The 22,939-nt window shown below is 36.5% G+C and overlaps 3 pseudogenes across 2 annotated transcripts; all 3 read left to right on the top strand.

Annotated features, from left to right (window-relative positions):
• The first annotated feature begins 4,854 nt into the window (after nt 1-4,854).
• Nucleotides 4,855-8,302, top strand: LOC143637250 (threonine synthase, chloroplastic-like; annotated as a pseudogene).
• A 2,020-nt stretch (nt 8,303-10,322) lies between these two features.
• Nucleotides 10,323-16,499, top strand: LOC143637230 (putative LRR receptor-like serine/threonine-protein kinase At1g67720; annotated as a pseudogene). Its single transcript, XR_013154394.1, has 14 exons — nt 10,323-10,544; nt 11,840-12,877; nt 12,973-13,105; nt 13,278-13,349; nt 13,430-13,498; nt 13,582-13,653; nt 13,876-13,944; nt 14,181-14,335; nt 14,638-14,861; nt 14,957-15,083; nt 15,172-15,240; nt 15,323-15,509; nt 15,695-15,830; nt 15,914-16,499. The product of XR_013154394.1 is annotated as a putative LRR receptor-like serine/threonine-protein kinase At1g67720 (transcript).
• Nucleotides 16,500-19,243: 2,744 nt separating this feature from the next.
• On the top strand, nt 19,244-22,730 carry LOC143637212 (nuclear transcription factor Y subunit B-8-like; annotated as a pseudogene). Its single transcript, XR_013154389.1, has 6 exons — nt 19,244-19,524; nt 21,095-21,224; nt 21,344-21,349; nt 21,441-21,518; nt 22,384-22,434; nt 22,530-22,730. The product of XR_013154389.1 is annotated as a nuclear transcription factor Y subunit B-8-like (transcript).
• Nucleotides 22,731-22,939: the final 209 nt, after the last annotated feature.

The raw sequence follows: 22,939 nt of genomic DNA, 5'->3' as shown, positions 1-22,939 counted from the left end.
GAGGTAGAAAAACTCCCGCTTCCAAGAACGAAGAATACGCTCAGTAGCGCAGATCTTCAACCCCTTGATCCGAGTAACAAGGGTATACCAGCCCTGGATGCACCTCCAGGTGTAGAAGGTCATCAGACGGTCGACGCGGGGCTCGATGTCCAAAATACGGCACACCCATTCGAAATGGCGAACTTTAGCAATCGCCATTGGGTGCACCTCCGTCAAATGAACACCGAGTTTCTCCAGAACACGGTACACGAACTTCATTAATGGGAATCTTAGATTCCCATATAGGAAGAACGAAGCGTAAACCCCTATCTTGCCCTTAGGGGCATCGTACACTGTCTGGTTGGGCTCCGGAAACTCTAGCTCATACGGCTCCAGCATGAACTTCTTGACGATGTAATGGTATACATCGACAGAAAGAGTACACTGGCACTCGCCAGCAGTACTCTTATCGTCCTTATCGGACGTAGACATCGGGTTCTCGAGGTAAACGTCAGACTCCTCGATGTTAACCTCAGGATCATGAGTAGAAGAAGACATTTTTTAAATGTTAAAGAAAGCGGTTTCAGGAGAATGCTCGCCGGAAAAGATGAGTATTCGCCGGAAATCGCTTAAAAGGAAAAGAAGAGTGAAGCGAAGGTATGGGATGAGATACACCCTCTCCCCCCTTATATACTCATCGCAATGAATGCGATGAATTTAATGCGGAGGAGAGAGAGAGAGAGTGCAGGTGCAATGAAACGGCGACACGTGTGGATAAAGCAAGCTGGCAACAGGTGTCGGAATGGCGCGTGACATGAAACTTGCGCCCACGCGCCTGAAAAAGCGTCCTGATTGACCACATGCTGTCACGTCATCATAACTTCCTGCACGTCCTGAAACCGTCAGAAGACGCCAACGTCCCTTCAACCGTTTGGACTGTCCTTATCCTTTCACCAACTCTCCGAATTCCAAAAAGTTTCAAAAAGATTCAAAAATAAGAGGGAATGTACCCCCTTACCTTGGAAAACAAGAAACCGTAAGACAAGTGCGGGTACAGTGTCAAGGCGAAACCCTTCACATACTTAGCACCTGCAGGGAATTGAAACCAAGAAGGATCTTATGGGCCATGCTTGCGGAAAGAGAAATAGCACCCCCGCATGGCGGGAACGTTGAGAACTAGATTGTTTGAAGCTTCAAGGTGGAATTGGTTGTTTAACATAACTGATCACTATGTCAAACTACCAAAACCTCGTGGAGAATCTACACAAGTGAAACTCAACGCTCCCGACTTGCGAGAAGGTTACACACCTACCCACATCATACCCAAAGATCAGGCAGAAAAGTCGGGAATTTCTACAAGTGACATTAGGAAAACTGCGGGAAGAATCCCCACGGAAAACCTTAAAAAACGAAAAACCCTTTTCAAAACCCCTTGCTTAAAGTCCAAAAGTTCCCCTCATTAACAATTCATGAGAAGAACAATAGACTGGGGGGACTTGAAGAGGTAGGTCCCAGCAAAGCCATGTTGGACCCGCAAGACTCACCTTGAAGAGGGACGTCTGCGCAAAGACCAACTGGATCCGCAGGACCCACCATGCTCAGAGAGATGAAGACCTTACATGCAGTAAGCCAGCTGTTCCCGCAGGAAAGCCTCCCTTGGTAAAGTACCCTGCCTGTTCCCGCAGCTGCAGATACAAGCCAAGAATGAGGGCTACCCGCACTAACAGTAAGGCTACACGCATAAGGCACTAACTCTTATACTTCAGTAATGTCACCTGAAGAAGGAATGAGCAGGGCGGGAATATTCCCGCCCAAAAGAGCCAGTCCGTACGCTTCTAGAAGATCTTTTGTACTATACCTACCAAGGTATGGACAAATAGACAAGATCTGGCAAAAGCAACCCATGAACCAATCACAGGGTGACAGCTCACCGACAATAGTACGAGGAGCAGCACGCTCCAGTACAAAATGTCACTATCAGCCGCTGCCTACCCACCAACTCCCATCGTGGCACGAACATAGCCCGTAGTTGGTGGAAAAGAAATATTATACAGCTGGCCGTACCTGCTTGGAAACCTACCTTCGGCTATAAATACTCCAACACCTTGGAACGGTATCATCATCTTATCTTCTCTAGCTATTTCTCTCTATATACACTTATATTCAGAGCAATCTAGTCTGATTCTCACGCCGGAGGGTGGTCACAAGGAGGAACCCCCCCTTCTCAGTGACGAGCTCACGGTGTCTGTTTTGCAGGTCGAGAAGAATAACCATCTTTGTTGGACCTAACCCTCGTGGGAAACATCTACTTAACCCCCAGATTATCATTAATCTGCCGGGGTCATCTAGTGTTTCTTCAACGGTGTTTCGGGGTGAGTAAGGCCTAGAGCACCAAACCGGTATGGACGATTGATATATCCAGTCTCAACAAGGCTTACTCAGGTATTGCTGAGTTAGGTGTAGTTCTAAACGCCGTTAGCATGTTAAAAGATTAAATATCTAGTTCTTACCATTTTCATTTTAACTCTTCTAATTCATAAATAATTTTTTTTAATCTTACATGTATTTCCATAGTTTTGTTTTTATAACATAAATGTACTTTGTTATATATGTTAAAAGAAATGATCAAATAAGAAGTTTGCTTTTCCTAAGAAGGTTAGAAAGGAGGGTATTTTTGTCTAATACCTTAATATTGAAAATCCACTTAATTTAATTTCAAAAACTCACTTAATTAAAACCCACTTAAATTTTCACTTATCTTCTACAACCACCACCGCCCACCGCCACCACCTTGCCGGAAAAGTCTTCGGAAATTTCGCCGGAAAATAAAACGCTATGACACAATGAAAAAGACACAATGTAAAAAACACAATGGAAAAAACACTATGAAAATAAAAACACAATGAAAACACAATTAAATAACACAATGCAAAAAAACACTATGAAAAAATAAAACACACTTGTATAACACAATTTTGTAAAACACAATTATGATAAAAACACACTTTGTAAAAACCCACGAATTTTTTTTTATTTTTATAAAATGTATATATGTGTGAACCCTCGGGTGGGCAAAAGTAAAATTGCACTAATTTTGACGTTATTTTACTAATCTCATGAAAATAACGTTAAAAGTGGCGGAAGGTTAATCAGGCATCATGTGGTGGCGTTGATAGCCGAAAGACAAGGGCACATGCACAAATCAGCCGGTGTCCCTGATGATTGAGTGCTATGTGCCTTATGTCCAAGGCTTGATGCAAAACTACTATCGAGCTGAGGGTTTCACCGGAAGCAGCCTCTCTATCCCTATGGGATAGAGGTAAGGCTGTCTACATCTTACCCTACTCAGACCCTACCATAGCATTGCTATTGGTGGGATATACTGAGTACGATGATGATGATTTTTATAAAGCAATATGGTACTCATAAAAAAGATAAAAAAACACTCGTTTTTATGGTGAAATTGTTTTGGAAAAAAAATTTCGTATAAAAAAGTTATGGACATTTTAAAATGATGGGGGAATTTGACATGTGCCTTGCATGTGGAGAGAGAAAGTCAACAAATGTGTTATCCCTATTATGTCCTTACCCTTGTTTTACACTTGATGATCTCTCTAATCTAATCTCAACCATTCAATTCTCAAATGAATGGACAAGATTATTTCTTATCCTTTCTAGGAAAACTAATCTTCTTATTATAACTCAACCCTATATGTTAATATGTTATTTATAAGTTAAATTATCTAATCAGATAATAATAAACCATGAAATATCTATGGTGATAATGTACTTTTATTGGAGAGATACGTGGTGACATGGGTAGTGCATGAGGAATCTAGTGAAGGGAAGAGAGTGTGTGCAAGTGGACTCTATACTTACCTGCCCAGTCATCATCTTTATAACTATTATTTAAAAAAAATAGGAAAATTGGTTTTAAATAATCCCAACTATACTCTATTGGTAAATATCAGTTCCAATTTTAATCTTGCCTAGTGACAGTCCCAACTAAATGGGCATTTGTTTTTAACAGGCTGCGACTAACGGTTTACTAACTCCGTTAGTCCATTGCTGAGTTGGCATGCATACGTGTCAAAAAAAGGTCTTGTTGGCAGCATTACGTGGCATTTGATGCTGAGTAGGCTATCTTGTTGAACCCACCACAAATACAAACTCATTATCATCTTCATTAGATCCACTCTTTGCAACTCACCACCACCACACCACCCCTGCAACCATCGCCGGAACACACAACCACCATCATGTCTATCCCCAGCAACCAACACCGGAACCCATGACCACCACCATGTTCATCCCTACAACCACCACCGGACCCCATGACCACCACCATTATCTTACTCGTCAGCCACCGGCGGTGGAGATCTAAACAGAAACTGTCGGAAACCACCATGTTCTCCGGCCCCTGCAACTATTGCTCGGTTTCTGTACCTGCAACTTCCACTCGATCTCTGTACCGCCACCACGTTGGCACTCCGCCGCCACCGCCTCGTCTGCAACGTCGCCGGAAACACCTCCATCTCTTACCCCTTCAACTGAATCTCAGATCTAGACCCGATTTGAGACACGATGTAGACCTTGAATTAGGGTTAAAAGAGGGGAAATTAATGTTGATCTTGAAGGAGACACAATCTAGACCATGAATTAGTGTTGGATGTATGATTTGGAGGTTGATTTGATGATAATTGTAGGTGGAAATTTCTAATGAAGATGATGATGGTGGCTCGGTTGTGGTGGGAAAGATATGGGTGGGGAGTTAGGGTTTAATAATAATTATTATTATTATTATGACGGGTGCCACGTAAGCTGCCACGTAATCAGTTTCTTGACAACTAGGCATGCCACGTAAGCATCAGACTAATGGAGTTAACATCCGTTAGTCGCGGCCTGTTAAAAACAAATGGCTCTTTAGTTGGAACTGCCACCAGGCAAGGTTAAAGTTGGGATTAATATTTACCTATAAGATATAATTGAAATTATTTAAAACCAATTTTCCTATAATTCATGTATCATCTAATAGCTTTTATTTGTTGAAATAACTAAAAAGTTAATCCTAGAAAAGTAAACACTTAGAAACTAATTTGAAAAGTTGTCTAATAACTATTATTTATTCATGTATCATCTCATGACATCTTAGCAAGTAGTGACAAGGATAATATGGTCAAAATTGTTGGGCACTATTCTTGCTGGACCGTAGTTGAAGAGGACAATATTTTCTTTGTTACTAAGGAAACATTATTGCAAAATAAATAAGTCACAATCTCATGTCACATACCTATCCTTTTTGTTTTACACATCTATCGTTTTCTTCCAACTATAAAGAGAAAATTACACATAAAGCTGTGTAGCAGACGGCATTGGGATTTTCAGGGCGATATTGGGCTACAATACCGCCTCCAGATTGAGAGGGGGGGGGGGGGCATAGATTTGTCTATGGGTTTGAGGTGTTTATGGTTGAAAAATAATAATATAACAATAATTAAACCTTTGTGGGGCGATTTTTAGTATGGAACACCACTATACCCCTAAATGAAAATAGTCCTCTATTGACGTGGCGTCACATGTCGAAACTCCACTACACATAGTCTAATAGTAGGAATTTAAGGAGGGAAAGATCACTCATTTTATGCACATCAAATTTTATCAATTTTGTATTGCCATGTTATTTATATTTTTAACCACGCTAAAACATCTTAATTACATATAACACTTCATTCACTTACCCTAAAACAAATTATTTTTTTGGACTATTGGTTTTTATTGGTCCCAAGTATTTCATTTTTGCCGGCGCTGGTCCCAATTATCACTTTAACTGCCAACGGTCCCAACTTTCACACATGTGTCTGCCTCCAGTCCACAACTAACCGAGTACTAACTCCGTTATGTTTTAGATGACGTGTCCATCCTACGTGTTAAAAAACCTTGACGTGGCTGCCTGCGTGTATATTAATAACAAAAACCCTTCTCCTCCTTCAATATATAATAATATCAGCAGATGACAATCGATCGATATCTCCAATCGATCGAGAACCCAATCGATCAAGAACAACCCAATCGATCGTCTACCGCTCACGCTCCGGCGGCTTACTCGACGTCCAAGACAACATCGAAGCGTTAAAAGCCTTCGACGGATCCTACTGGAAGTCTTTATTCGATTCACGCATCGGCAAGACCACTTGGCCATACGGGTCGGGTGTCTGGTCCAAAAAATAATGGGTCTTGCCCGAGATCGAGTCCAACGATATCGTATCGGCTTTCGAAGGTAATTCGAATATGTTCTGGGCCGAAAGGTTTGGGAAACAGCATTTGGGTATGAATGATTTGTGGGTTAAGCATTGCGGGATTAGTCACACGGGTAGTTTTAAGGATTTGGGTATGACTGTGTTAGTTAGTCAGGTTAATCGTTTGTGTAAAATGAACCGGCCCGTTGTCGGGGTGGGCTGCGCGTCGACCGGGGACACGTCGGCCGCGTTGTCGGCCTACTGCGCGTCCGCAGGTATTCCGAGTATTGTTTTCTTGCCTGCGAACAAGATTTCCATGGCGCAGTTGGTTCAGCCGATTGCGAATGGGGCGTTTGTGTTGAGTCTTGATACGGATTTCGATGGGTGTATGCAGTTGGTTAGGGAGGTTACGTCTGAGTTACCGATTTATTTAGCGAATTCGTTGAATAGTTTGAGGTTAGAGGGGAAAAAGACTGCTGCGATCGAGATCTTGCAGCAGTTTGACTGGGAGGTGCCGGATTGGGTTATTGTTCCCGGGGGTAATTTGGGGAATATTTACGCGTTTTATAAAGGGTTTCATATGTGTAAAGAGTTGGGGTTGGTTGATAGGATTCCGAGGCTCGTGTGTGCGCAGGCTGCTGGGGTTGTTCTTGATCGATTGGGTTCTCGATCGATTGAAGATATCGATTTGGGGATTTGTATTAAATTGTCATCTGCTGATATTATTATATATTCAAGGAGGAGAAGGGTTTTTTGTTATTAATATACACGCAGGCAGCCACGTCAAGGTTTTTTAACACGTAGGATGGACACGTCATCTAAAACATAACGGAGTTAGTACTCGGTTAGTCGTGGACTGGTGGCAGACACATGTGTGAAAGTTGGGACCGTTGGCAGTTAAAGTGATAGTTGAGACCAGCGCCGGCAAAAATGAAATACTTGGGACCAATAAAAACCAATAGTCCTAAATAATAAAAAGAAAGTAAGTGATCCTTTATTCCTCTTTTGGACCCAATACCTATAAGTGTTTTATATGGTTGGATCTCTTATTGAATACTTAGACATGAAGAAAAGTCATATAATATGCGTGTACGGTGAGTTAAAACTTAAAAGAAAAATCAATCAAATATTATCACCAGGCCGTCCTCAATAATCATTAAAAACTTTTGAACAGAATACGAAAAAAATATTAATTAGGTCTTAAGTATAACCTATTATATGTTATGTATACATTCATAAACATAACGCAAACCTATTATACTCATATAAATTAGACCATGTGTACTGCAAATGTTATGTTTGCGCTATGGGTTGAAAACGCGGGGGTACACCGCCCCCCCCCCCCCCCCCGCGTTATGCGATGTTGTTTTTTTGGTGCGTTGTATACAAAACACGCAAATGACACACAAATCAAAAAAATATTACCGTTATATATAACCTTTGAGAATAAAAAAAAAATATTTCTTTATATATTAAACCAACTAATTCCCAATCAAAACTCATCAAATTTATAAAACTTCTCTTTTAACTCTACAACTCTATAATTCCTTTACACAAAATTCACTATATATGGATCCTCCATCTATATATAAACAGTTTTTCGGGCCCGACCAACAAGCCGGTTACGAGTGCGATTATGCTCGCGACACAATATATGAGTTCCGTTACGGGTGCGATTAGCTCTCCACCCCCCGTTTCAACAACGACGAATAGTTTTTTTTTTTATTTTCTTGTAATATTTATTTAATAAAATATTATTGTTATTTGATTATTCTTATTAAAAATTAAAAAAAAACAGAAACTGTAAAAGTGACTGGGCGCCACGTGGCGCATAACCCCTGGATGTGGAGAGTTATGACTACAGCCTGTTTTTATACAAAACCATAACTCTGACTGGGCGCCACATAACGCATAACCTCTGGATGTGAAACTTTATGACTACACATGGTCTTAGAGTAAAAATGTTCATAGCCTTTCCAATATTACTTTTATTTTACTTTTTAGTGGAATACTTAAAAGTAATACTCCTTCTAGATGCCGAGATACTACAATGCAACAACATGTACCGTACAACTGGCAAAGTGTGAAGCTTTACTAAAAGTGAACATGTTAACGACTTAATTTGCCTTTTATTAAAGATTGATACAAACTTCGTGGTTATCTTTACGTAAAGATATATCCTTTCTTTTAAATATAAAGATTAATAATTTTTCATTTCAAAGTCGACCATTGCAATTTTAACCACTTTATTGACAATTGATAATACTCCATTTACCCATAACTGATTAAGCATTAATCGAAAATTATAGTTCGGTTTTGATTTTGATACGTGTTATAGCCAAATTAACCGAATCAAATCAATTATTCATATGGCTATTCAAAATAAATGATGTTGTTTAGCATAATTTTATATCCTTTGTATTTTAAAAATAATGTTGTTCTTAGTGGTCTTAATTATGAAAATATTTAGTTTTATCATCAAAATAAACAAATCTTAGGTTTTGTGTACAACTTCCAATTAGCCAAAAATTGATCGGTTAACATTCTTTATCAATGGGACATTTTGATTAGGACTTAATATCAAAATCAAAGCGTCCCGTGCACACTCCTGATTTAGACATCTGATCAATCTAGATCAAGCTAAGTTAAGTAATTTCATAATACGAAACTTGGCTTTAACTCTATTGAGCAACCATTTTCAAATTTAAAGTCGATAACTTAACCAATACCTTCAAATTCTCCATAATTAACTTGATTGTCACTGTTCACTGGATGTATGTTTCTGAATAATTTGACTATACGGGACTTTCTAAGTTATTATAAACACAGCCTGACATATTATGAGTTATGCACTTCGTCTGCCAATGTGAAAGTACAATCCATGCTACGTATTGTTTACGAGGATAATTATATTCAATAAAACACAAAAGAAAATGATCTACAAAATTCAAAAGGTTGATTTTACAGACTTTTTGACTTTTAAATTAGATTTGAAAAATTACACACAACGTGTAGATTCTACTCAAAATAAATTAGTTTTCAAGAAACCGTAAAAAAGTCAATGGTTATGCGTATTAATTTATTTGTACTTTTTTATGTATATAACACAAACATTTGTTTGTAAAATGTGAGTTTTAAAATTATGAACCATTGATAGGTAAAATCAAACGATTTAAGTTTGTATTGTATTTTGTCTCGAGTCGTTAGATGTTTGTTGATGATAGGTGTTAGTGTTTTAAGTTTAGTTTTGTGACTAAAGGTATTCATTCAATTCGTACACAATTTCCTCTATCTTTCTCTAGCTTTATTCTGTTTTAACCCCATCAATTACAAAACTTGAGGTCAACTTAAATCAATGTTATAATAAATACATGATCAATTATGAAACTTTTTAAGACCAAGAGTATGAGTTATAACAATTATAACATCTAAATAAAACATCATCATCTATCCAATATAGACTAGATTATATATGTAAGAACGTATTTGATTTATTTAGTACATACTATAATAATTAAAATAACCAATATCATAGGGCCTAATTCACTGATTGGATCAATTTATGTTCATTGGATAAGTTTATGTTTAACACCTAAACTTTAATAGAGTTTATATAAGGTTCATGACTTTAGTAATTTTTTTTTTCTTATTTCATCTGTGTTTGAACTTCATCCTCGTCTCCTTTTGTATTTTTCCATTTTCACCATATATCTTTAGATAATTTTTTTAGGTTTTTACCGAATCAAGTTTTTATCTGTCACTGATCGAATTCCCACGTCTATATCACTGCCCGCAAGTTCGCCAATAAAATCCAAAACCCAAACTCAATATTTTATAAACTTAAGTAGGCCCCACATGGTTTCTTGTTGGTGGACCCTCACTGGCCACCCCCTTCCCTGCACTATACTTTTTCATCACCATCTACCTAGACAAACTCTCTCAAGTCATATTATAAATTATAAATATATATATATATATAATATAATATACCATACATGTATGCATATCTAATATATATACTAGGAATAATCAGAAGATCCTTCTTCTCTTCTGCATGCTAATTTACTCACTCAATTTATTTTCTTGAATCAAGATAAAAACTTTATTAGTAACTTCAACAAACTGGTGTTTTCAGTTTTCACCCATTGGGTTCAATAATAATAATGGTGTCACACTTTTAATCTTTTTTGTGCTTTTAATCTTGTACTGGACTCAAGTTTACTTTTTTTGGGCAAAGATATACAAGCAGCCACATGGGTACCCAACATTTGTTGTTCTTGTTCTTCATTCTTGGTCTCAATATTGACATAGCAACAGCTCAGATTCCAGGTTCATTTTCTTCCAAAATTCTGTGTTAATTGTATGTTTTATTCTTTTTGGAATGTGGGTTGCAGTTTTCTTGAAGTTAATTGCTTTTGTGGTGGAATTTGATGTTTTCTTGATTGATGAGGGTTTTGTGTGTAAAGTTTCAATTTTTGTGTTTTTTGGTTTGATTCTTGAATTCATCACTTTTATGATGATGTAATATGTTAATCTTGGTAGCTTGATATTCTGCCCTAAATGGGGGTGGGGGTTGCAAACGAGCAGAGCCGCTCGAGAGCTACTCGGGCTCGAATCGATAAAAAACTTGAAACAAGCCGAGCCCGAGCCTCAAACAAAGCTCGTTTAGTTACCGAGCTTGAGCCTTGTGTATTTCTAAGTTTGACCTCTTTTGAACTTTTATGTTCTAATTTCACACAGCACAGCCGAGCCCGGGTTGAGTTTTGGCTCATTTAAAGTACTACACAAACTGGAGCCGAGTGACTCGTTTAAGGTTTTTCTCAGCATATTTAAAAATAATTAAAAACATATATAAATTAATAAATAATAAACGAGCCGAGCTCGAGCTTGAAACAACAACTCATGAGCCGAGCTCAAGCCTACTCGGGCTCGGCTACATTTGGGGGTGTTCACTTTTTTTTTTTTTTTGGGTATCTTGCTCTAAGTATTGGTTTTGCCCTTGTTCTGTTGCTAGGGTTGCTCTTATACTGGTTCTATGTGTATAATAGTTTGATGGATCAAAATTTGATGTGTAAGATGGTGTTTGGATGTGATTTCTTGTATACAAGTTATTCCTTTTTGAATAGTCAAATAGAAAATATCAAATGCTTTTAGTTTGATTCAAAGTTCTCTCTAACCGGTCAATAGGGTAAAGTGAAAAATATTAGCTAAGTGGGAAATGGGCTGAAAAGGTTCAAACGAGTCGAAAATTGTGCAAAGTGTATATATAATGTATACAAAAAAATTTAAATTTTTTTGTAAAGAAGAATGGATACAATGGATTTGGGCTGACCGACCTTATAAGGTTTTGACTGCGGTCAATTGGGTAAAATAAAATGAAAAAAAAAAGATTAGGCAATTGTGAAACGGTTTGAATGGGTTAAACAGGTCGAACGCTTTGCAAAGTGTATTTGTAGTGCATAAAATGTTCAAATTTTTGATTAAAAAAAATAGTTGGATAAAATGGGTTCGGGCCGACCTGCCAATCTTGCCATATGTGTTCCCTTTGGATCAGTTTATATTCTTTCATGTTTCTTTTCCTCAAAGTTGACATTTTTACCAACAATCTTGATCATTCAAAACAGGTTTTATAAGTTTTGACTGTGGTGGTCAAAGCAATTTCACAGACACCCTTGGCCTTAACTGGACTCCGGATGACCAATTAATTTACGGGATCACAACCAGCATCTCGGTTACAAACGAGACAAGACAACAATATCAAACAGTCAGATACTTCCCTGCAGACAACAGAAAATATTGTTACACGCTTAATGTTAAAAGTAGAACTAGGTACCTTGTCAGAGCAACATTCTTATACGGTAACTTCGATAACAACAATGTTTACCCGAAGTTCGACATTTCAATGGGACCCACTCCTTGGGCTACAATAGTCATCTCAGATGCTAACACCATCGAGTCACAAGAACTTATATTTTTGGCTTCTGGTTCCACAGTTAGCGTTTGTTTATCAAATGCTACAACCGGACAACCGTTTATTTCCACACTCGAGCTCCGACCATTTAACGGGTCGGTTTACCTTACACCGTTTGAAAACGAGTTCTTTCTTAGTGTTTCCGCAAGAATCAACTTTGGTGCAGAAAATGAAGACCCGGTTAGGTACCCGGATGACCCGTTTGATAGAATATGGCAATCGGATTTAGTGAAGAAAGCAAATTATCTTGTTGATGTTGCAGCCGGGACCGATAGGATATCGACAAAGTTACCGATTGATACAGGAAAAGATGAGCAGCCACCTCAGAAAGTAATGCAGACAGCTGTTGTGGGAAGAAACGGGACGCTGACTTATCGTATGAACTTGGACGGGTTTCCGGGATGCGGGTGGGCGTGTACTTACTTTGCTGAAATCGAAGATTTGGATCCCGATGAAACAAGAAAGTTTCGGCTAGTTCTTCCCGGAGAACCGGAGCTTAGTAAAGCGGTTGTTAATATCCAAGAAAACGCACAAGGGTCGAATCGCTTGTATGAACCGGGCTATGAAAACATATCACTTCCGTTTGTTTTGTCGTTTAAGTTTCGGGAAACATCGGATTCTACTCAAGGGCCTCTTGTTAATGCTATTGAGATTAGTAAATATTTGAAAATAAGTGACGGGTCTCTTGATGGTAAGTAAAGCAAGTTTTTTTAGATTAGAAGTTTAAAACTGTCAACTATTATTTATGAAATATGTTATGTTTTTTGAGGTTTCTTTGATTTACAGGAAATGTGGCTGCAAGTTTGGTATTGGGTTATAATTTGTTGGATTGGGCCCAAGAAGGTGGCGACCCGTGTTTGCCAGTTGCATGGTCGTGGTTGGAGTGCAGTTCAGACCGTGAACCGAAGATTATATCAGTGTATCTTTCTTAACTCTATGCTGTTATATTCTTCTTTGTTGGAATAATGAAAAATAGTTCATTTCAAAACAAGTGTTAATGTGACATTAATATCTAAGAACATATTTCTGATGAATTAATATTTAGAAAGAAGGTGTTATCCATCTAAGATTTTTTTTCCTTCATTATGCAGAAAATTGTCTGGCAAGAACTTGACCGGAAGCATCCCGAACGATTTGACCAAGTTTACCAGCTTAGAAGAGTTGTAAGTTTCAGTGTGCACCTTTTACTTTAATGACTTTTATCCAACATTTATAATTAAATTTTACATGTTTGTTACTACAGGTGGCTTGATGGAAATGCCTTCACGGGTCCAATTCCTGATTTCACAGGATGCCCAAATTTAAAGATCATGTAACTCACATTATACTTTACGTCTAGTTTTTTTTTTAAATTTTTTTTTACTTCTATAACTTATATATGTTTTGTGTGTGCAGACATCTTGAGAACAATCAGTTGAGTGGTGATTTGCCCACCTGGTTAACAGACCTACCAAATTTAAGTCAACTGTAAGTAATTTAAAAAAAAATATTATTATTATTATTATTATTATTTTTCAATCTTTACCCAAAATCCACTCTTTTTCATTTTCATAACTTTGTTGCAAAGCATGATTCTGTTGCAATTAACGTTTTTTTGGACACGGATATAGAGATATATCATTCCTGCTTTTATAAAAAGACCATGATTTTATCTATGATCATATAAATTGGTTTTCTTCATGAATGCAGGTATGTACAAAATAACTTGTTAACCGGAGAAGTATCGTCCAGTCTTCTGAATAAGAACTTAATCTTGAAGTGAGTATTTCTTCCTTGCGCTAGGTTACTTTTTTGCATTAGAGTTAAAAAGACACAGTTGACTTCATACAAGTCAAACATGCTTATAAGCACATTTAACTGTAATTCCGGAGAAACGTCTTAAACGATTTTAGATTTGCATGCATGGTTATCATGTTACTTTATGATTTCCATTGTTCTACACACTTTTGACTTTTAAGGTCAAATTTATATTAATCTGCATGTAATTTTTGCAGCTACACAGGGAATGTTAATCTTAGTAAAGGAAGTAATGAAGGCAGACGAAATAGAAACATAATTATTGGAATAGCAGTTGGGGCTGCTGCACTTTTTCTAGGGTTTTTAGCTTCTTGTCTACTGCTTTATCAACGGAAAAAACATCCGAAAATGGGTAAGCTCACGCAACAAGTATTAAGATGCTTTCATGCACATGGTACAAAACTTTAGGCTGTTCTAATATCGGATGCGCGTTTTGAAGTGATTTTGAATAATTAGAATCACATAATCAGCTATAATAAACAAGATGTGTAAAATTTTCAAGACCAGTTTAAGAAGGGTAATTTGGTAACTTTATTTTACCCTTGTTTTACTGCACTGACATTCTGACAAGATTTCAATCATTTTAGAGTACAAAGTCATTGATTTTATATTTTCTAAGAAATAATTTGTTGATTTATATTTTTATTTTGGCAGAGCCAAAGCATAGCATGCCTGTTAAGAACAATGCAACAACCGAAGCTGTTCAAAGCTTCACATTATCTGAACTACGAAATGCCACAAACAATTTTGAAAACAAAGTAGGCTCAGGAGGATATGGCACGGTTTACTATGGAAAACTAAACGATGGAAAAGAAATTGCTGTAAAAATACTTCAAAATAATAATGTGTATCAAGGCAAGAAAGAGTTCCAAAATGAGGTAACTTTCTTATAATAATTTCTTCATGTTATTTTACTCGCTAAAACGGCCCGTTCTTAATTATTTGATTATATACTTTCTTTTTTCTGTTTAAGTTGACTCTTCTTTCACGAATCCATCATCGAAACTTGGTCCAGTTTCTCGGGTTTTGCCAAGAAGAAGGAATGGATATTCTTGTTTATGAGTTTATGCATAATGGCACCCTCAAAGAACATCTTTATGGTTTGTTATTTTTAAACTGTTTTTGTTCTTGGCCCGATTCTTTTGTAGGTTTTCTGTTGTTATAACGAATCTTTATGTATAAATTTAGGACCTTTAGCAAGGGAACGCGGTATTAAATGGATCAAACGACTCGAGATTGCTGAAGAGTCTGCCAAAGGTTTGCTTTATTAGAACTCAATATTTTTGTTTCATTATGCATAATTGCATATGGTAATTTGTTTTCTTTTAAACTTGTTTAGGGATCGAGTATCTTCATACCGGTTGCACCCCGTCCATCATTCATAGAGATTTGAAAACAAGCAATATTCTTCTCGATAAGAACATGCGGGCTAAAGTTTCCGATTTTGGCCTCTCAAAGCTTGCAGTTGATGGTGCTTCACATGTTTCAAGCATTGTTCGTGGCACACTCGGTTATCTTGATCCTGAGTAAGTTCTAAAATCATATTTTTCTATATTCTAATTATTGATGAATATTTTTGAGGTTTAAACAATGATCAAACATCCTTCAAATTTTTGAAAAAGTGAAATGTTACAATTTTCATGGGAAATAAATACACTAATGCTATTTTTATTATATCATTCTCAAACTTTATATTACTTGTGAAATGTAGGTACTATATATCAAATCGTTTAACAGACAAAACCGACATCTATAGTTTTGGTGTCATTCTTCTTGAGCTAATCTCGGGCCAAGAAGCAATTTCAAACGAAAACTTTGGTAGCAATTGTCGTAACATCGTTCAATGGGTAAGTCCATCAACTATTTATTAAAAATAAAAATGTTCATTTTACCAGCCGTACGATTAATTATTTTATTGGTTTGATGACAGGCGAAGATGCATATAGAGAACGGGGACATTCAGGGAATCATTGATCCGGCTCTTGGTAACGAATATGACGTCCAGTCAATGTGGAAGATAGCCGAAAAAGCTTTGATGTGTGTGCAGCCACACGGGAACGATAGACCATCAATGTCTGAAGTTATTAAGGACATACAAGATGCAATATTGATAGAAAGGGGAGTGAGACAGGTGCACGAGATGGTAGTTCGGATGAAATACCAAGACATACGGTTTTGAACATGGGTTCGCTTGACTTAATGGCCAACGATCAAGATATGTCGATTGATGAGTCGTTTGCTCGACCTGATCCGCGATAGTATTGGTTTTGTTTCATATCTTCAATGAAACTTTCTTATAATGGAAGGTGTGATGTTTTTGGAGTAGCAGTTTTTCTTGTACTTTTGAGGTTGGGTTTGGAGTAGCAAGTCGGTTGGTTCCGTTCGGTTCATGGTTCAGGTTTTAACGGTTTGCCCTACCGTTTAGTCGTGTAAATTGAGCTGACATTTGGTGTTATCGACGTGTATTTTTGTATATGGATTAACTTGTCATCGAGGAAAAACCGATTCTAATGTTATTTGGGCTTCATATTGGATTTTGTAATTAGTTTTTAAGTAATTATTGTGTAAAGTTAAATGGGTTGTTGGGTAAACTCATGATTGTAAATAAAATCTTATTGTTAGGTTCATGGTTATTTATAAGTGCATGTGTGTTGCTTATAAGATGGAGAATAGGAATCGAAACTGACTAACTGAATACCGATCCTAATAAGGTTATGTGTAGTGGAGGGCTACAAAATGAGAGCGATTTTTGACACGTGGCGCGCTCCGCCACAAAATAAGAGCGATTTTTGTGCCACGTTAGCAGAGTTGCGATTTTCATTTAAGGGGTGTAATGGTATTGTAACCCCGTCACACACACATACTATTATAATAATAATAATAATAATAATAATAATAATAATAATAAACCAACAAACACGACAACGCAACAAATAGATGTTGCCCCCCACCCCCACCGCTCCACCACACACTTATTGCCCCTGGGTGGGGTGTTTTTCCTCTCAAAAATTGCCCGTGTCGCCCCATTAACATAGACTAGATCCAAATTTCATGTTTCAATTTATTTGATTTCAATTACTTTTTATGAACGATCCAACATATACAGCCTAGGTTATGATTTTAACTAATTTGTATTATATAAAAAGCCAAGATATTTTTATTATTTTTTTAAACTTATTTATTACTTTAATCAATTGGTATTATATAAAAAACTAAGTTATCTTTTATTTGTAGTTGCGTGTTGCCTTGCTTACCATTGAGTAGTTGTGTGTGCCTCGGTCCCACTGATGGGGGCAACAACTCGACTGCCACTACTCGTTGCCCAAGGTTTCTACTGCTCAATTGGTAAATTACTCAAGAGCATGACTGACTTATTTGTTATGGATTGAAGTGACAACTTTATTCAAGCCACTTAAAACTACCTAAATGCAATTAATACTTTATTACAAAAGTTCGTATAAGAGAGACAAAAAAATTACAAAATCGATAATCAAGAGAAAGATACATGCTACCAATTTTAAATCCAAATAGAGATGATAACTCTAGTGAGTTTGTTCCACCACAATCACACTAATTAGTTCGATCGTTTCACTCCCAAAAACATCATTAAAAACTCCGGTTATAATCATTTTATGCTTATTTTATTTCTCATAATCCATCATATTTGTACTATAACAATTTCTTTTTTCACAAAAATATTTTTAATTATTAATACAAATAATATAAACAATAATATGTAAAACTAGGCATTCAGTCCGCATCTCGAGCTTACCGGGTTTTCGTTTCACCATGCGTAACACCAGGCATCTCTCACTTTATGGAGGCACACTGACTGTAAAGCAGCAGCCGACAATATGGTTTTTCAGAAAAACAACTAAGCCAAACTTAAAAGTCAATATATGTACGGTAAAACAAAATAGTCTAATCAGTATTGAATAGCGTGATTCTCCAATAAAAAAAATGTTAAAAGAGTCGTAACTACACACAAAGAAAGTCATTTTAAGAAAAATAAAATAATAATAATAATAATAATAATAAATCGCAGCCCTTAAATAATCAGACCATCGATTATTCCCATAAATAAACCAAACGAACGGTGTCGATACCTTTGCATCTCAATCGTCTCCTTTCTTCTTCCTTCGTTCTCCAGCGTCCGATCCTTCTATCTCCATCTTCGCGCCCAATTTCACTTATTATTTAACCAATCAAGGCAAGCCCACAACTAACACTTTTTTTTTTTTACATTTCAATCATATTATCAATCTGTATACATGTATGTATGCCTTTTAATCACTCTATCTAAACTTGTAATCAAGTTTTGATTTTGATTCCGATTCTGATTTCTAATTTTGTTGGGTTTTGGTTTCCGATCTCGGAGTGTAATTTGAATTCCAAATTTAGGGTTTTCGTTTAATTGTTCAATTGTATCTGAGTTGATACCCATGTAAGGGTTTTACACACTGTATACTTCTTGTATTTGTCTAAAAGTTTTGATTTTGGTTCCGATTCCTTGTTAATTTTGTGGGTTTTTGATATTTAGGGTTTTGGTTTGATAGTTCAATTGATGTTATGTATGGGCTTTAAACAGTATCTGTTAAAAAGTTTTGATTTTGATTTCGATTCGTTGCTAATTTTAATTTTTAGGGTTTGAAAAGTTTTGATAATTAGGGTTTTGATTTTAGTAAATCAGGTTGAATTCGAATTGACATCATGTAGGGGCTTCAAACACTGTATTGTTGCTGTATATGTTAAAAAGATTTGATTTTAATTCCGCTTTGTTAGTTTTGTAAATTTGGTATTTAGGTTTTTGGTTTAGTAAAGTTTGTGTGAACCCTTGGGTGGGCAAAAGTAAAATTGCACTAATTTTAACGTTATTTTACTAATCTCGTGAATATAACGTTAAAAGTGGCGGAAGGTTAATCAGGCATCTTGTGGTGGCGTTGATAGCCGAAAGACAATGGTACATGCACCAATCAGCCGGTGTACCGATGATTGAGTGCTATGTGCCTTATGTCCAAGGCTTGATGCAAAACTACTATCGAGCCGGGGGTCTTATCGGAAGCAGCCTCTCTATCCCTATGGGGGTAGAGGTAAGGCTGTCTACATCTTATCCTCTTCAGACCCTACCGTAGCTTTGCTATTGGTGGGATATACTGAGTACGATGATGATGATGATGATGATGTTTAGTAAAGTTTGTATCCAAATTGATATCATGTAGGGGTTTTAGACAGTTTACATTTGTTGTATTTGTTAAAAAAGGTTTTGATTTGATTGTGAATTGTTGTTAATTTTGAAAATTAGGGTTTTGGTTTTTGATGGCGGAGGGTCCATTGAGTCCAGGAGGCGGTGGGAGTCATGAGAGTGGTGGGGATTTGAGCCCTAGGTCATCGAATGTTCGAGAACATGACCGGTTTTTGCCAATTGCGAATATTAGTCGGATTATGAAGAAAGGGTTACCGGCTAATGGGAAAATGTCGAAAGATGCTAAGGAGGACTGTTCAGGAGTGTGTTTCTGAGTTTATCAGCTTTGTCACTAGCGAGTATGGTTATACTTTAATTTGCTTAAATTGTTGTTTTTGTGTGTGTTTATACTTGATTCATAGTTTGAGGTGTTTGGATTAGGGGTGTAAAAAAGCCAAGTGACTTGTGAGCTACTTGAGATCGGCTCTTAAAAAGCATGGATTGAGCTGGGCTTAAACAAGCCCGAGCCTAAAAATGATCCTGATTGATAAATGAGCTTGAGCTTCACTTGTTGAGCTCAAGCCAGCTTGTGAGCTTAAACGAGCCCGTTATTTATACATGCTTAATTTAACATATATAATATATAATTTTATGATAATTGAAATTATACATAGAACTATGAAAAGTTAGATAATATTTATTATGTTATATATAAAACATATGTATAAATATAAGTGAAATAATCAATAAATTATTAATGAGCTATGCTTGAGCTTAAAAACTACTTTCGAGCTGAACTTGAGCTTGAGCTTGAGCTCAAGAAATAAAGCTTAAAACTAGCAAAGCTTGACTCGAACTTAAAAAACTACTTCCGAGCTGAACTCGAGCTTGAACTTAAAAACGAGCTCAAGTCTAGATAAGCTCGTGCTCAGCTCGACTCGTTTACACCCCTAAATTAGATGTGCGTAGGTTGTAAACGAGCCGAGCCTGCGCTTGACGAGGCTCAAGCTCGTCTCGTTTTGACTTACGAGAGATTGAGCTGACCTTGGCCCATTTCAAGCTCTCAACTTGTCAGTTGTTTTTTCAAGCTTGATTAAGATTGTTTATTATTTTTTAATTAATTCATAGTCAAAGCTTGGTTTGAGCTCAACTGTGCATGTAAAATTAATACATAGAAGTCTAAAAGAGTTAAAAAAAATACACAAGGCTCATTAAAGCTCAATGAGTCGAAACGAATTTTCCATACAAGGCTTGAGTTCAATTCGAGCTCTTAGCTTATGAGTCGTTTTTTCAAGCTCGGCTCGTTTATTAATTATTATACATTTTCAATTATTTATATAATTTGAGAAAAATCTTAAAACAAGCCTAATCTCGACTCAAGCTCAGTTGTACAGTGAAAAATTAACACATAGAAATCTGAAAGAGTTAAAAATTCAAAATACAAATGGCTCGACGAGTCTAACCGATTCTCCCATACAAGGCTCGGGCCTAATAAGCAAACGAGCTTTCTATTGTGGCTTGGGTTCGATAAGGCTTGGCATGTTTCGAGCTTTTTATGGATTGGTTTTTGAGTGTCTTGCAAGCGGTTCAGCTCATTTGCAATGTTAAAGCTTCAAACTTTGTTTGAAAGTTTGTGCCTTTTATTTCTTGTTAAAAGCAATTAATTATTTTGGGTTATAAAAGTTGTAAGAGATCAGATTATTGAGACATTTTGTTTTAATGAAGTTTCTCATGATCTAAAAAATGCATATCTAAATACGATTCGAGCATAAAAGCATCAAACGTTATGTGAAAACTGGTACTTTTTTTCTTATTTATATTGGTGATCGGTTTTTTGATAGGAATATTTCTATGCTTTTGAAGTGGACATGTTGTATGTTATGTGATTTTTCAGGGTTATAATAATTTTAATTATGTGTCTTGGTGCAGGGCAAGTGACAAGTGCCAAAGGGAAAAGAGGAAAACTATCAACGGTGACGATCTTCTGTGGGCAATGGCTACCCTAGGCTTTAAAGATTATATCGAACCACTTAAGTTATACTTGAGCAGATACAGAGAGGTAGCTTCTTAAAATAATAAAATATTATTACATTAGTTAATAGATTTTTATAAGCATTTACTAATAAGTTGGTGTTTGTGTTTCTTTATGTTTCCAAATTGGATTGGCTTGCTTTGCAGATGGAGGTTAGTGAAGTTTGTTTGTTTCTCTCGATATTGTTATTTAAGTTATATTATTTTTGTTTATGCATAACTGTTGAATAATGCTTTTCTGAAGGGTGACACTAAGGGATCCGCAAAAGGACAGGAAGGATTTGCTAGGAAAGACGGGATGCAACCTGATCATAGCGCGCAGGTCACTATCACATAATGCTCGTCTTGAGATCTTATAAATAATATCTATTTAAAAAGTTAATAAAACAGATATATATTGTAATTTGTAAATATCAATGCTCCAAACTTGTTTAGTAAAACAATTTAGGAAGTTGGAGATTATACTATGATCAACTTTTAAACTTTCTTATGTTTAATTTTTAGCTACACTTATTTATATATTACCTGACCCGTTAGACCATTATTAATAAAATATAATGTAAACTGAGCCTAGGGATGCAAACGATTTGAGCCGCTCGCGAGCTACTTGAGCTCAGATTGACAAAAATCTCGAAAGCGGTGGAGTTTTTTTCGAGCTTTATCCAAGACCGAGCCTTAAATAAAGCTTGTTTGGTTATCAAGCCCAAGCGTTGAATGCGAAGCTCATTAAGGCTCGTCGAACTTCAACAAGTTTGCGTATTTTCAAGTTTTACCTTTTCTGGACTTGTATTAATTTCACACTGCACACCCAAGCTCAGGCTGATCTTTGTTTCGTTTAAGATACTACACGAGCTTGAGTCGGGCATAGGCTAGTTTAAGTGTTTTCTCAAAATATTAAGAATACTTAAAAATGTATATAAATTAATTAATAAATAATAAACGAGCCAAGTCCGAGCTTTGAAAAAACAACTCATGAGTCGAGCTCAAGCTTTAGAAAAAGAGCTCGAAACGAGATGAGCTCGAGCTTTGTCGGGCTCGTTTTGGCTTGTTTACACCTTTAAAACTGACCCACTTTTGCATAAATGTGTTAAAATTTGCCACCTCTACAATCACTAGAATGTTTTATAAATTTTATGTATGTAAGTATTATATATTCTAATAATCACTATATATGTGCATTTTTGCAGCTAGCTCATCAAGGCTCGTATTTGCACGGTCTGGATTATGGGAACTCACAGGTAATCCTTGTTTGTGTGTTTGTATATGTATATGTATACTTGTGTGTTTTGCATAATCAGATACTGATTTCAGAATTAAACATTGACATTTGCAGGGTCAACACATGGTTCAAATGCAAGGTAGAGATTAATATTTCCGGGTTCGAGACCTGATATGATTCAAAGCGAAATGGCGTTGGCCACATCAGCAGGTCTTGTTCTAAACTCGAGCATCTACTTAGCGTGCTCTCGAATTCTTGGACTATGTATTCTCATATTTTATTGTAATTTAAACCATTTTGGTGGATTTTATAGAAGGATGATTCAACCTTGAATGGATTGTGTTTTAGAGGTATTTAAGTGTCGTTTTCTAGTGCATTTTCATTGTTCCGTTCATACTTATTGAACTGATTAAATAGTTTAAAAAATGAATTCATATGGTTGTGTGTATGCATCGATAGGTTCACAAATGCAATATATGTTTGCACTACAAATATGTGCATAATATATTTATTGTATTGTGAAG

Source organism: Bidens hawaiensis, unplaced genomic scaffold, assembly GCF_021521415.1.
Source record: "Bidens hawaiensis isolate Kalapana, Puna unplaced genomic scaffold, B.hawaiensis_p1.1 tig00008152_1, whole genome shotgun sequence".
In the NCBI taxonomy this organism is placed as follows: Eukaryota; Viridiplantae; Streptophyta; class Magnoliopsida; order Asterales; family Asteraceae; genus Bidens; species Bidens hawaiensis.
Note: the sequence above shows the minus strand (reverse complement) of the source record. Positions and strands in the feature narration are given on the sequence as shown.